At 44.3% G+C, this 15,369-nt stretch overlaps 1 protein-coding gene and 1 long non-coding RNA gene across 11 annotated transcripts in view; one reads left to right on the forward strand and one right to left on the reverse strand.

Moving 5' to 3' along the window:
- The window catches only part of TSNARE1 (t-SNARE domain containing 1), a 464,136-nt gene extending 463,594 nt beyond the window's left edge, over positions 1-542 (reverse strand). For 9 of the 10 annotated variants that reach the window (XM_069005568.1, XM_069005575.1, XM_069005573.1 and 6 more), the window contains exon 1: positions 485-542. The gene's annotated coding sequence lies outside the window, so the exon portion shown is untranslated. The remainder of the gene's footprint in view (positions 1-484) is intronic. The other variant, XM_069005571.1, reaches the window with a different exon arrangement.
- Positions 543-7,891: 7,349 nt separating this feature from the next.
- On the forward strand, positions 7,892-14,252 carry LOC138106037 (uncharacterized). Its single transcript, XR_011148893.1, has 3 exons — positions 7,892-8,190; positions 12,395-12,455; positions 14,058-14,252. It is a non-coding gene; the product is annotated as an uncharacterized lncRNA (long non-coding RNA).
- The last annotated feature ends 1,117 nt before the right edge of the window (positions 14,253-15,369 follow it).

Consider the following 15,369-nt stretch of genomic DNA (forward strand, 5'->3'; position numbering starts at 1 on the left):
CCCCTGTGTCACGCACACACACCCCTGTGCCAGGCCAGCCCTGTCCCTGTGTCACACACACACACCTGTGCGAGACCAGCCCTGTCCCTGTGTCACACACACACACACACCCCTGTGCCAGGCCAGCCCTGTCCCCAAATCACACACACACACCTGTCCCCGTGTCACACACACACAGGCCAGCCTGTCCCCATGTCACACACGCGCAAAGTGCCAGGTCAGCCCTATCCCCGCGTTACACACTCGCCCCACCCAAGTTGTGCCAGGTCAACGCTGTCCTTATGTCGCACACCCACACACAGTGCCAGGCCATCCCTGTCCCCATGTCACACACACACACAGAGCTGTCCCCGTGTCACACAGACCCCCAGAGCCAGGCCAGCCCCGGCTCCGTGTCACACACACCCAGCGCCGGCCCCGTCCCCACGTTCCCAGGCCGGGCCACCGCCGGCTCCCCACGGCCGGACCGCCGCGCGCCCCTCACCTGCCGCCGCGCGCCCGTCACCGCCGGCACCCAAACATCACGTGACCGCCGCGGCCCCGCCCACCACGACCACGTGTCCCTCCCTCCTCCCCCATCGTTGTAGTCCTCATCCCGCAGGTGTCGCCGGCCGCGCACCCACCTTTGGACTACAACTCCCAGAGTGCACCGCGAGGCGGCGTCCCAGCCCCTTTACCCGGCTACCAATCGGCGGAGGGGACGGCCCGAGGGGGCCCCGCCCACTCCCCTCAGCGCCTCCCTCCTCAGGGCGCGGCCCGGGGCCGCCCCTCAGGAGCCGCTGCCCGCTCGCTGCCGCTGCAGGGGATGTTCCCGGTCCCACACTCTCTCATCCTCACTCTCCTCCTCACTTTCCCCCTCCTCGCGGGGAACCCCAGGAACGGCTGAGGGGAGCTGCAGGTGTTTATTCTGTAGAAAGGAATCTCAGGGGGCACCGCGTCACTGTACAACTCCCTGACAGGAGGGTGTAGCCAGGCGGGAGTTGGTCTCTTCTCCCAATTAACAAGAGATAGCGTAAAAGGAAACGACCTCAAGTTGCACCAGGGGAGATTCAAGTTGGATATCAGGAAAAATTCTTCACTGAAAGGATGGTCAAGCATTGTAAAGGGCAAGCAGTGGGTTCACCATCCCTGGAAATGCCCATTAAAGTGTAGATGTGGCATTTGGGGACAGGGTTTTGTGGTGAATTTGGCAGTGCTGGGTGAATGGCTGGACTCAGTGATCTTACAGGTCTTTTCCATCCTTACTGGTTCCACGATTCTCTGACAGGTCAGTTCCCTCCTTCGTAGTCACACAGTGCCCGGGGCACTGCTCACAGAAATAAACTCCAACTCGCTGCTACTAAAGCCGCTAATTCTCTCCAAAACACCACAAATTGCAGCCCGAGACTGGAGGTTCACCCAGCCAAAGTGCTTTGATAGAGCAGTCTGGAGTACAACTGCGAGGGGTTTGCTTTTTATTTGCCAAGCAACAGCAGCTTTACGTGGTGGCTGGCTTGCAAAAGGAGTTGTAAAGAGGATTTTCTTGATAGAGCCTTTAACCAACAATTCATTTTAACAAGGGACTGACAAGCCAGCTGCCTGTTCACAAATGGAGTTCTGCACCAGTAGCCCTGCTAAAAAAAGCTTTAAAAGGGCTGAGGGGCCACCTGAGCCTCCATAAACTTCAGGGTTTTGCAGCACTGAACTGCTATCGGAGCAGTTTCCTCCATCTTTTGCTGCATTGATAATCATTTATTTCTGTGGACTCTGAAGAAAATCCCTTAGGAGAAGGGACATAAAAATATACTGATAACGAAATACAGCTGTCTGCTTGTCGTCTGCAAAATCCTCTGACTACAGCTACATGTGCAACACACTGTGTCTTGCTGGGTGGTTCTTTTGGGGGAGGAAGAGCGAGTTAATCCTGCAGGAAGCATAGATTACATTTCCAAAACCAGTGTGAAAATTTTGCAGTAATTTTCAGTACAAATCATATTTACCTCCAGCGTGAGCCTCATGAAAGTAAATAAGAAAAGAAATATATAAACACATGCCAATATAAAACAGCCCAAGTATTCCAAGGGACAGCAATCATAAAAATTACGGTGGGATAAATCTCATATGACTGCTTTGGTTTGCAGGCTGCATCTTGCTGGTTTTGCATTTTGGAGCTGGAGAAATACTGCTTAATCAATATGTGCGTTATTCATACAATAATAATGCTGCACATTCTCTTGGGACATTTTTCTTCTCCGGAATTTGAGCTGTTGGAAACCTTCTTATTGTGTGCAGCAGGGCTGGTCCTTGTTATTAACAGCTGCTTATTGATCTGTAACAGCTTTTAGAAAGACCAAGGGTGGGTTTTGGGCGTGGTGTGGAAGTCAGGTCTTTTACATAAGCAAGGCAAGGCATTGTGCATCAAGATGTTGCTTTCTCTGAATTTAGGGGAAAAAACCCAAATAATTAACAGCTTTGTTCCATCCCACAGTGATAACATCTACAAATCTGAAAAATATACAGTCAGATGTATGGGAACCAAAAGCTCCAGGGGCCAAAATTTTATTAAAACAGCTTAATCTTCACGTTTCTCATCTTTTAGTGGGAGGAGGTTGCCCATTTGCCAGCTGCTGTGTGGCGTTTCCCAGGGTGGAAGCGGCGATTTCATTCCACATGAGCAAAACTCCTTGAGGCCAGACCTATGTACCTGGAGGGGTCTGGCAAATGTGACTTGGGGGTGAAGTTGTCAGTGGGTTTCTGCTTTGGAAAACGGCCCCAATTCCTCTATGAAGATGAAATGGAGGATCTCTGCTAGAATTTAAATAAACCCAGCTGTGATGCTTTCACCTCATCCCTGCTGAGATGTGTCGGGGTCCCCTCCCCCCTGCCATGTAGCCCTGGGAGAGGGGCCCTGGGGGGAGACACGGAGTTTCCCTGCCCCTGCTCAGCCTCGTTCCCCGTTGGTTGTTTTGTGTTCCCCTGTGCGGGGAAGGACCCTCGGGTCCCGGGATTGCAGCAGCTCCTCGGCAGAGCCCCGGCCATGTGGCTGGAGAAATAAACATCTCTGAAACATCTATCAAGAATGGGTCCATAGATATTTCTTTTCCACCGGCCTCGTTGTTTGATATGCATGTTACAGTATCTGCACTGTAACAGAGCTGATTATCCACTTAGGCTGGCTGTGTCTTTAGGGAATTGCTTCCACTCTTTGGAAGGAGTTTCCTTTTGGCTCACAGGTTTGTTTTTGTGAATCATCTTAAATCATAACCTCTTAATAGCTGGGCCATTGAAGTATTTATGGCAAGGTAATCCAATTGTCCTCTTGGTTACTTTTTTCCTAAGATGTGTGGATTTGCTCACTGTAACAATTTGTATTACACCCTATTACATACTTGCAAATAACTCAAGGGGTTTCATTCCTATACTACAGGCCTTTTCTGCAAAGCAGGAGAACCCAGACAAAAAACTTGCATTAAATAAAGTGGGGGGGTTTAGGTTATAATTTGGATTATGTTCTTAACATCAGGTATATAACCTAAAGTGCTTTTAACTTCTCTCCTGTTTTGGATTGACTGGAAGTGTTGCTAAGTTCATGAAAAGTGAGGTAACTAAAAAATACATCACAAGAAAGTGTCAGTGAGTGCTTAATTTATCCCATTAGGACACAGTTGCTGTGTCATTCCCAATATCCATGTAAACATAAGGAAGAACAAAGAGCAACTTATCCTTGCAATTACATGAAGGAGAAAGCCTGGATATTTGTCTGGAGTATGTACAAATAAATTTCTCCAGATTTTAAAATGTTCTAGGAATTATTTATTTAGGATAGTTTTACATTTGTGCTTAAGGAGTCTCCACTTGAAAAAACAAACAAACAAAAAACCAAACAAAAACAACAAAAACCCCCAGCCAAGCAAACAAACAAAACCCCACAAAAACAACAGCAAAAAAACCCAACAACAGAAAACAACCAAAAAAAAAATATTAACAAAACCCCACAACACTTCTTTTGAGAAGTTTCTTTCTTTATTTGGTCGAGTTTCTTTTCAGATTTAAATAAGAAATTTTCCCCCCCTTTCCTTCCCAGATTCCTGCCTTTTTTTACTATTTTTTCCTGCTCTCTTCAGTAATTAGGCTGGGCTTGTGGCTTTCCTGAAGACTGCTAGACAAAATAAAGCTGGGTTTTTAGCAGTACTTAGCTTTTCAATCCTGAATTAATTGGCCACTCTCACAGTTGGAAAAGCTCTTTTTTCTTTGATAAAAATGCTGTTTTCCACTCAAATGCCTTATACACCAAACAAGTCAACTGCAAGTAGCACAGCAACAAACACAAGTTGGCCTCAATGCTTCACAAAACCAAGGCTGATTCTTATTTCCTATTTCCAGACATCCATCCAGTGACCCAAGATTCCCTGAAAACAGCACGGCTCAGAGAGCTTATCACAGCACATCCGTATGTTGTTACCTGTGAGCAATTTAATAAAAAAAGATATTATAGCAGCAATAAAAGGAGTCTGGAAAAAGCCAGCTAATCCCTGAACAACCTTATTTCAGTCTATTTAAAGTCCAAGTGAGACTTGAATTCCAGGACTGAGCAAAATCTGGCATAAAACAGATGTTTTCACCAAGTACTGCAGTGGCAGCAATACATGTCCCAAGCTGGTGACTGCCTGGCAGGTCTGGTACGTCACAAGGAGGAATCACGAGCCATAAAGAAATGATTTTCAATACTTTGTGCATTCCTCCATCAGTTACATCTGGTTATAGCTGCAATAGCTGTGGATTTTAGTGGCATTTCACCTGGATTTATCTGAGCGTTGCTACATTTGACCCTTCCTTTTCTGGAGACATGTGATTGCATCTGAATTAGGAAAATAAAAGCCATGAGCCGATATAAAAAACTTTGTCTCCGAGGCAATGATAAGTCAATCACCTCATCAATAAAGCGTGTCCAATACTCCCAGTAATCCCGGTGATCAGTTTTGCTTATGGAAGCTGGAGATACTAAATCGAGCTCGTAGCAGGGATGACAAGTGGCAATTGAAAGTGATGTTGACAGAGCTAAAGGAGCCCATGCTGAGAGCAACAGATGTAACACAACGGTGAGGGAACGGGGCTAAACCGGCTGATTGCGAGGAAAACTCAGAGGTCGGAACAAATCCCTCACTCCACTTAATTCCATGACAAAACACCAGCAATCTTTTGCTCGGTTCAGCAGTGCTGCACCTGGATAATCAGGAGGAAAAATTGAAGGACACAGAGGAGCTGTGGTCCAGGAGCTGCAGGTACGAAGGATGCAAGGAAAGCACTGCAGAGAGTGAACTGAGGGAGATTTCGGCTCTGAAAATCTCAGTGTCTTGTTCTTCCTTATGACTGTGCCTCCCCAAGGATGGGTTGGATGTGGTTTTGAGCAACCTGGTCTAGTGGAAGGTGTCCCTACCCATGGCAGAGGGGCTGGAATGGGACAATCTTAAGGTCCCTTCCATCCCAAACCATTCTGGGACATCTGAAAACCTCAAAGTATCCAGAGTATAATTAAAAACCTTTTTATGGTACACTTGTGAAATTAGGAGCCTGAAAAAGGAACCCCTGAAATATAAATAGATGTATAGAAAGAAGATAAAATGGAAAAAAATAGAAAATAGAAAATAGAAAATAAGTAAAACATGTGGATTTAAAACATCTTTATGGTTTAATTCATTTTCCAGTTTTAAGGCTGAATTCCCTGTAACAGAACCAAGTCTGTTACTGTTATTAAAGCTACAGTTACTACCACCCATTAGTCAAGAATTGTTCTTCCTGCCTCTGCTCTCATGCAGTTAATAGTTTTTTTCCCGAATTACACATTTTCAAAGGTAAAAGGTTTTCTACACATTTGTGCTACATAATGTGGCACTTAAGGACATGGTTTAGTGACGGACTTGGCAATGCTGGGTCAATGCTTGGGCTCGATGATCTTGGAGCTCTTTTCCAACCTTAATGATTCTGTGGTTTTATGATTCTATACGTCTCTCACAACAGATTATAACTCTGTTCAAACTGAGAGTGCCACTGAAGAATCATTTTTAAATAATAATACTGGTCTGAGAGATGTGATAAAACCTTCCATTTCCTAAAGAAACTTTTAAAAATGCCCAAAGACAAACACAAAGTTTTGGGGATTCAATGCCAAAAGCAAACATGCTTTTTCCAGTGCCTATAAGGACTGAGCAGAACTTATTTTGAAGTTTCTGTCCATCGTATAAGACAGTGAGAGAAAGTCCAAAAATCAACTGCAAGAAAGATCCAAGATCTAGACAATATCATTAGGAACAGAGATTAAAAAAGATGAGCTTGGTGATTCTAGAAAATTGAAGACCTGGGGAAATGGGAATAATTTCTCTGATACATGAAGCCTTACTGCAAAAAGAAACAGAAAACCTGTTCTCCATGCCCACTGAGGATAGGTCAAGAAGTCATTGACTTAAATTGGCTTGGATTGCTGGGAGAAGATTTAATTTAGATATGAAAAACCCCTGTCTGGTATTAAGCTTTGTAAGAAACTTGTGCAAACTACCTGAGAAGGCCTGGAATTTTGGCTGCTGGAAGTTTTCAAAACCAGATGAAATCACAAATCATCGGTGGAAGTAGTTTGTGTGTGATGGTTGAGATGATTTGAGGATGGACCAAACAATCTCCTGAAACTTCTCCCAGCCCTACCTATTCTGTGATTTGGACAATCAATTCCCCCTTCTGTGGGAAGGGTTGGATTGATTAAGCCCATAAGTTCAAACCCATTCTGTTTTAAAATAAACATTTTTTAAAAATCAGCTGTTGTTTCAGACCCAGGTACATTTGACCCCTCTTCTCCTCCCATCACCAAAAGTGGGTGCCAGAAGAGCACAGGGGAGACTTCTGTGACCACTCTGCCAATCTCCAACTGCTTTCAGTTCCGAGATTTCCTGGGCCTGTTGTGATCCTTGCTGACTCCTTCCTCCAGCTCCCCACCCAGATTTAAGCCCATAAAAATGTCCATTTATATTTTTCATGTCTGACACCTGCTGCATGAAGAATTTTCTTGTTTTATTTTAATTCCCATTGCCTTCATTTAAAGACACAAGTCCTTGCACTAGAAGAAATCAAATTTTTGCTCTCCCCCTTTGCTTCCTGCCTTTAAAAGATTCTTTGTATCAGTCAAGACCAGATAAGAGATGATCTTATCCCAAGGCTGCTTATTTCCTTTAAATACCTCTTGTTATGTTAAACTTTTTTTTGGCCACCCAAAATAATTTTATTTCCTGTGTTATTGACACCCTGTTAACCCATTAAAAAACCCCAAGTTGTCTATAAGGTGCAATTAACCAGAAGTGAAACCTTTTTACCTCCCTTCATCAAAGTTTCAGATAATTTGTCTGGTTCACATGTCAGGTTTATAAGTTTGCAGTTCCCTGGATCTGTCCTGGATCCTCTCCAGTCTTCACATACCAGGGACACTCTAAGTGAAACATTGCACATTGTTGTTAATAATTCAGATATTTAATTTTTTATTTGCTGTAAAACTCTGGGGTAAATATATCCAGCCCTGCTGTTTTGTCTGTGGTTATTCTGTATTTTTAATCCAAACTTTCTTTTTTCAGGCAGGCTCTTTCCTGAATCCTCTCAAAGAGGGTTTGCGATGTTTATCACCCCTGTTTCTTCCATATTTCTTCTTATTTCTAATATCAGTTTTACCCTTCTGTTCAACCTTGCTGGCTCAATTTTTTCTCCAAGAGCAAACCAGCAGCACACCAGTGGCTTGTTTCCTACTCAACACCCTGACAATACTGTCAACACCCATCAGGATTTAATTCCTTTAACCTTCCCCTTTTATCTTTTCTTTAAGAGCTTATTTCTACCTAGTCCTGCTGCTGGATTTGAACAGAGCTTTGGTGGATGCTCGGCCCCTTTGTTCCCGTTGGGATGTTGATGCAAGGTACATCATGGAATTTGCTGCACATTGCTGACTTCATGATGAGATTTGGAACTAGATTTTTATAGCAACCCAGGGGTTGCATATCTTCTGGGATCAGTCACCAGCTGCTGCTTCAGACTCAGATGTGACCTTTGCTCAGTCCCCGTGGAGACAACTGAAATCACCCGGAATGCTGGTGGATGAGAAGCCATGTCCTGGGTTGCAGCAGAAGAAGTGCAGCTGGCATGTCAACAGACAGGATTCTGCCCATCTACCCTCCTCTGGTAAGACCCTACCTGGACTTCTGTTTCCAGCTCTGGGGACTCCGAGATAAGAAGGATGTGGACCTGTTGGAACAAGTCCAGAGGAGGAGATGAAGATGCCCAGAGAACTGGAGCATCTCTGCTGTAGACACAGGTTGAGTGAGTTGGGATTGTTCAGCCCAACTGAGCAAAGAAGGGAGACCATAGAGCCTTTTCCAGTACCTAAAGGGAGCTCATAGGAAAGGCTTTATACCAGGGCCTATTGTGACAGAACAAGGAGTATTTCTTTTAAACTAAAAGATGAGACATTTAGACTGGATGTTTGGAAGAAGTTCTTCCTGTGAAGGTGTTGAGGCCCTGGCACAGGTTTCCCAGAGAAGCTGTGGCTGCCTCATCCCCAGAAGTGTTCCAGGCTGGCTTGGACAGGGCTTGGAGCAACCTGGGATAGTGGAAAGCATTCCTGCCCATGGCAAGGGGGTTGAATGAGATGACCTTTAATATCCCTCGCAACCCAACCCATTGTATGATTTTATGATTCCACTTCCTGCCATCCCTAACTTTTTTGGGTTTTTTTGGCATCAATCAGTAGTACCTCTGTACAGGTGTGTAGGAAGGTCAAGTGCCCCAAGGGTGCATTGTTCCATCTTGGCTTGGAGTTTCAGTTCAGAGATTCTTGTTGATGTGTTTTCCTCTCTCCTGCCAGCATATGGCTTATCTGATAGAGTGTCCCTTTGATTGTTTTCCCTCCACCAAGTTTTCGATCTGTGCATTTCCATCTCTTACTCAGGCTCAAAAGGGCCAGTTCCTTCACCGGCATTTCTGAGGTTTCCAGCATTTACATAGTAAAACACCTACTGCCACGTTAGCTCCTGTTTTGACAGCCTTTTCAAATGTCAGTCTTTTTGTTTTCCATTTTCTCTTTGATTATTTACTTCCCATGACCTATTCTTCATTGAGAGGTACCTGCGTTTGTGTCTTCATCTTTAGAAATGTCATCCCAAACCATATGCTCTGGTTTGGCTTCCCTCACTCCCCACTCTAAAAGCTCCCTCCCAGCCTCCCTGATTTTAAGTGATAATGCCTCAGGTGAACTCTGTCTCTCCTGTATTGGATTTTGACACTCTACACGTCATATGAGCCTGAAATTGTCTTACATTCACACTCTGCCTCTCCACCAGTCTCCCTGGACCTGCAAGAGATAAGGAAGCACTTCATAGAACATCACCTTCCTTTTGGTTTCTTTTCTAGGACCCTAATTTTTGCTTCCACACACAGGACCTCCCTTACCTGTGTCATTGATGCCCATTTGGGCTGTGACCACAGGCATCACGTGCCTCTTCAAATCTTCCATCTACCTCTTGGTCTTCTAATGATAAATGCCATCATCTTATATTTCTTAATACCTTTAATAAGTGATAACTGCTTTCCTGATAGATCCTTCACGCATCTTAATTTTGCTGTCCTCTTGAAAAGGATCTTAATATCTTATTGATGGGGGTTTCTATATCATCTCTCTGGAGGAAGTAGAGAAAAAATATTGCATGGTAATGAAACAAGAACCTTTCAATGTGATTTAAATTTTGTAACGACCTGGAAAGGGGACGAGGTAAGGGAGATTTAAGGATATCCCACTGCAAAGCCTAAGAACATATGCTTTAATTAAATTTAGCAGCCTAAATCAGCTCCTCCCCTCCCATCTGAATGGCTGGCAGATAGTCTGTGATCAGGAAAATATGCTTTCCTTTGCCCTTATTTATGTTGCTAAAATTCCTCCTAAAATTTCTCAGTGTCATGACTGCATTTAGCAATAGTGGGAGCAAGAAATCAGACAACAAGATATCACCCAGACCCACATGAAGCACTTTGGCTAACAAGGTGATTGTAGTACAGGTTGCCAATATTGATTGGATCTCTGGTTGCTTTCTAGCACTGGAAATTAGATCCAAATTAAGAAATTTTAGTAATTAGGCCCTGTTTCATGAAGAAGGTTGGGATGGTTACTCTGCAAAACTGTCTGAGAAAAAATTTCTTAGGGGTTTTTTTAAGCACCTGTGTCCATAAATGGAACTGCTTTTCTTATTAGAGTCTTAAAATATTTGGTGTTGGAAGGAACTGTGAAGTCCCATCCTTAAGGGAAAGGGAGCACTCAAGATTTGTAGATGCTCCTGGTCAAAAGGAATAGCAATAGTCAGACAAAGTTTACAAAGTTTTATTAGTAAATTGCACACGTGGCATGGACATTTATATAAGTTACTCCCTGACCTCCTGTGTAAGCACTGGCAGTGGGGTCTGAATAAATGGGTAGAGTGGAAGAGAAGTAAGAGAGATGAATTAAAGAGGAGGCAAGGAAAGGGAAAAGGGAAGGGAAGGGAAGGGAAGGGAAGGGAAGGGAAGGGAAGGGAAGGGAAGGGAAGGGAAGGGAAGGGAAGGGAAGGGAAGGGAAGGGAAGGGAAGGGAAGGGAAGGGAAGGGAAGGGAAGGGAAGGGAAGGGAAGGGAAGGGAAGGGAAGGGAAGGGAAGGGAAGGGAAGGGAAATAAAGGAATCACCAGTGCTGTCTCCAGCAATCTCCATCAGCCTCGATCCAGCTGATGGGGTGCCCAGAGTCCTGGGGTGCCCATGCACCCAGGCTTCATGGGGGTACATTTTTATAGATAATTTTTCCCCACGATGGAGATAAATTTCTCACTTTCTATGCAAATAAGTTGTCATCCACAGCCTGTTCTTCTAGACCTGTCTGGGAATGGGTTGGAGGCTTCTGGGGTCTTGGATGGTCTTGAACCCTCTTACACCAATTCTCGACCTCATTCCTGTGCCTGGGCTTTTCTGAGTTGCACTGATCTCCAGGGGTCAGAAAAAGGATGTTTGTCCTAAAAAGTGCTGCCCTACCTCTGGATAGCCCCTTCTTTCAGCCACAACAATCCTTGGCTGGCTCTGCTGCTATGCAGCTATTGGTGTTTGAGAGATGAACATCAGCCCCCTTTATCTTCTAGGCTTCTACAGGGACCTTAAATATCTCATTTCCATGGGCAGGGACACCTTCCGCTTGACCAGGTTCCTCAGAGCCCCATCCAGCCCAGTCTTTAACACCCCCAGGGAGAGGGACTCCAGGGATAGGAAATATTAAGTGTTAGATATCTAAAATTTTCTCCGGTGCATGTCCAGAGATGCTGCTCTCTCTGAAGCTGAGCAATTCCTTCCCAGCACTTCATGAGATGCAGGACCCTGGTTCTCTTCTCCATCACCCCAGGGAAGCTCATCTCAAAAGCATGTTCTGGGTGCATGTAATGATCACCAGTGCCACAGTCCTGACTGTCTGGTAATGCAAAATCTGTCCTTTTTGCAGTATAATAGAGATTATCTTCCTCGTGTAGGAAGTGGGTGGTTTGGACTCAAGTCTCACAGGTTGGGAAGTTTCCAATCCACCATTCCCATGTCCTAGAAAAATGTGCTAATCACGCAGCTGGGTTAAAGCTGCTTTCTATCCTGCTAAGCAGAGCTGTGCTTTTGTGTGGAAAAAGGGCCCTAAAGCTCCATAAAGCCAATGAAGGAACAGCCAAAAAAGCAACATGACATTGCAGCTCATGAAAGAGGGGATCCTAGGCAACCTCTTGGGGGAGAGTGTCGAAAGGGTGTGAAAATACACTGCAGAGGACCCTTAAGGTTAAACAAAACACTTATGTCTGGCGTGATAAAGAAGAGGGAATTTGCTTGAATTTCCCTAATCCTCATATGGAAGAGCTTTTTCCTAGAGGGTGTCCGATGAAATAATAGAGGTTACCTTCCTCGGTAGATGCCCTTTGTAATGTTGTTGAGCCTCGTCCCTGCTCTTGAATAGATTGCTCAGGGATTGGAAAATTACTTTGCCTTTCTTCTGAAAAATGAGCTTTTACTAACTATCATAGTGAGCTACAACTGTATGTTTCAAAGGAGAGGTTTTATCACTGATTCTTTTCAGCCTGAGCATCCTTTATCGAAAAGGGAATAAATGCTAAGTGCAAATAAACCCTGCTCTCATTAGGACAGCTTTGTTCTTTCTGTTCTCTAAGTGGGAGAGATGAGCACAGGTCTGTGAAGTGCTTCTGACTGGAGAGGGAGGACACACAGCAGCTCTGAGACTGGCACGTTACACCTGGGTCTGTGCTGCAGTGTCTGGGCATTTTTAGTGCCTCATCCCCACCTTTACAAAATGTACTTCCTTAAAATATCCTGGTTGTTCATTTCAAAGCTATCATCGATGGCAGAGCTCCAAGGAAGAGGCTGGATGGTGCAAAAGAGGCATCCACAAGGTAAAGCTTTCTCTGCTTCAAAGCTGAACAGATGTTCCCGTTTGTGGCTGCATTACGGGGAATCCCTGGATCCTGAATTACTTAAAGTTCCTTCAATGTAAAGCAGTGAGGCCAGCTGGTCGAGAGAGGTGATTCTCCCTCTCTGCTCTGGTGAGGGCCCACGTGGAGCACTCTGTGGTGATGGGTTGACCCTGGATGGACACCAGGTGCCCACCAAAGCCACTCAGTCACTCCTCTTCTTCAACTGGACAGGGGAGAGAAAACATAATGAGCCATGATTTGAGATAAGGACAGGGAGTAAACACTCACCAATCACCATCATGGGCAAAACAGACTCAAGTTGACATGAAACAGATTTAGAAGAAACATAAAGATTTTAGTTATAGGCTAGCTGTGTTGAAATTAGTTAGAATAGGAAGGAATTTGGGCCCAGCTAGAGTTAATTAAAATAGTTAAGAGAGCTGGACCTGAAATGGGTTTTAAGATGTTAGTAACTGATTACCAAATAACTGATGATCTGTTATTTGTATGTTTGCTTAACTCTGCTTAGAAGGAGGAATAGAAACATTGATAAGTTGGTGTAGGGAACAAGGACAATTTCCAATTTCCTCCCTTGGTGGGAACCCGTTCAAAAGTCACGCAAGAGGAAACTTAGAGGTCACTAAAGTAATTAGGATTGTTAAAGTTCAGAGAGGTGAAAAGGGCAAAATGAGGAAGATGAGGTACTTCATCTTTTTAAGACCCAATTCAAGACCACCGACTCCATTCAGAGCACACACTGTGCACGCTTAATGACATTTAAGCTCATTTCCATATGAAGCGGAGAATGGGAGGTGTTAATGTTATGAATATGCATTTGTATTTTGGATATTCATAATATTTGGAAATAAAAGGTATCATGTTTGCTTGTATCGGGGCCCTGCGTCTTAGGGAGCTATCCCACGCAGTGCCTGGTGCCAAATAAAACATACACTTTCTAACTCTGAACTGTTAGAGAGTTTTTGTCCATCTCAGTTGGATATCGATATTAGATCGATATTCATATTTTTGTAAATCAGGCAAATATTAATTGAATTTATTACCAATGAAATTGGAGTACAATAATGAGAAATAAACCCAAACCTTAAAAACACCTTTCCCCCACCCCTCCAGGCTCTGGAGTGACCTTAGAGCACCCTTCAGCAGCTAAAGGACCTCCAAAAGGGCTGGAGGGGTATTTTGAACAAGGGCATGGAGTGACAGGACAAGGGGGAATGGCTTCCCACTGTCAGAGGGCAGGGTTAGGTGGGATATTTGGGAGAAATTCTTCCTTGAGAGGGTGCTGAGGCCCTGGCACAGGGTGCCCAGAGAAGCTGTGGCTGCCCCACCCCTGCAAGTGTCCAAGGCCAGGTTGGATGGAGCAACCTGGTCTCGTGGAAGGTGTGGCTGCCCATGGCAGGGGATTGGAACTAGAGGATCTTTAATGTCCCTTCCAACCCAAACTATTCCATGATCACTTGCAGTCAGTAGGACAGATGAGGATAGTTAAGAAAGAACATCTTAGTCTCAGTCTTAGGCTGAGTAACAAGCTGAAGAGTTTTATTCTGCCTGCTTAAATTTCAGCAAGAATTCAAATCACGATAGAACTCATTAAGACAACATGTCCCAAAATTTTACACAACAATTGGTGTTGTTGTGCTGTTGAATAGCACCTCCACCCTGGATCAGAAGTGGCTGCACTTCAGTACTGGATCAGCTGCATTCCAATCCTGGCCCAGCGTTAATGTGAAGTCAATGGAAGAACTTCTACTGAGTCAATAATCCCTGGATCAATTTCCTACTTCAGTTCACAAAGTGCTTTTGAATAATGTATCTTGAAGGCTTTATATAAAATCGAAATTAGTGTTTTCATTTACTTGCTTATCATCAGAATAAAACTTTTTTTGGAAATTGTTTTACTTAGTTATTTATCTGTTTGGAGATTGGAGCTGAAGTCTATTGATCAGCCTGATTAAAGAATGTGAAATCAGAGTGAGGCTGGCACTCTAAGTTTAATGAGTTAGTGTACTCTTTTATTTTTCTCAGACAGATTTGATAAAATGAGATACAAATCTACACACCTGCAGGCCATTGAGATAATACCGTGCTGGGGTAGAGAAACTGAGAGAGGATACCTGCATTCATCAGCATGATAAATGGAAAAAGGGAGAATGATTAACTTTGGAAAATGTTTTTCATAGTCCACTAGCTTAAGATATTAATGAATTGCTGCTTGAATGAGCCAGACCTCTTAATCTTAAAGTGATATAATTTCAAACACAACAGAATTAAATGTGGGCCACTTGATCCATTTGTTGGGAGCATAGAATATCATAGAATATCCTGAGTTGGAAGGGACCCACAAGGATCATTGAGTCCAACTCCTGGCCCTGCACAGGACACCAAGAATCCCACCCTGTGCCTGGGAGTGTTTTAAATGCCCCTGACTTAGTGTTCTAGTCTGTGTTATACTCTGGTCTCAGTGTGGGTTGCCACCAGAAACGCAGCTGGTCCTGCTCCTTCCACTTCCCAGCTGGCCCTGGTTGCACATTCCTGTGCCTTCCCACGTTTGGCTGAGCAGTTGTGTAGGTGGGGGCAGCAGAAAGGACGGGAATCACTTCTAGCAGCAGCCTGGAGCTGGACCAAGTAAGAGTGACATGAAACCTGAACTCTGAATGGCACCATAGCCCCATGTTGGTTATGGAAACTTCAATAATTAGAAAATCCTATGCAGTGCAGTGGTAACTTACTTCAGGACAAATAAAAAGTGATGCATTCATAAGTAAAAACAGTGATTGCTTTCTTTTTGTCTTCAAGGTGATTCCTGCAACTGAAATAATTCATTGGCAATGAAGATGGTGAAGGGTCTGGAGGTGAAGCCTTATGAAGAGTGGCT

Source organism: Aphelocoma coerulescens, chromosome 2 (genome assembly GCF_041296385.1).
Source record: "Aphelocoma coerulescens isolate FSJ_1873_10779 chromosome 2, UR_Acoe_1.0, whole genome shotgun sequence".
NCBI lineage: Eukaryota > Metazoa > Chordata > Aves > Passeriformes > Corvidae > Aphelocoma > Aphelocoma coerulescens.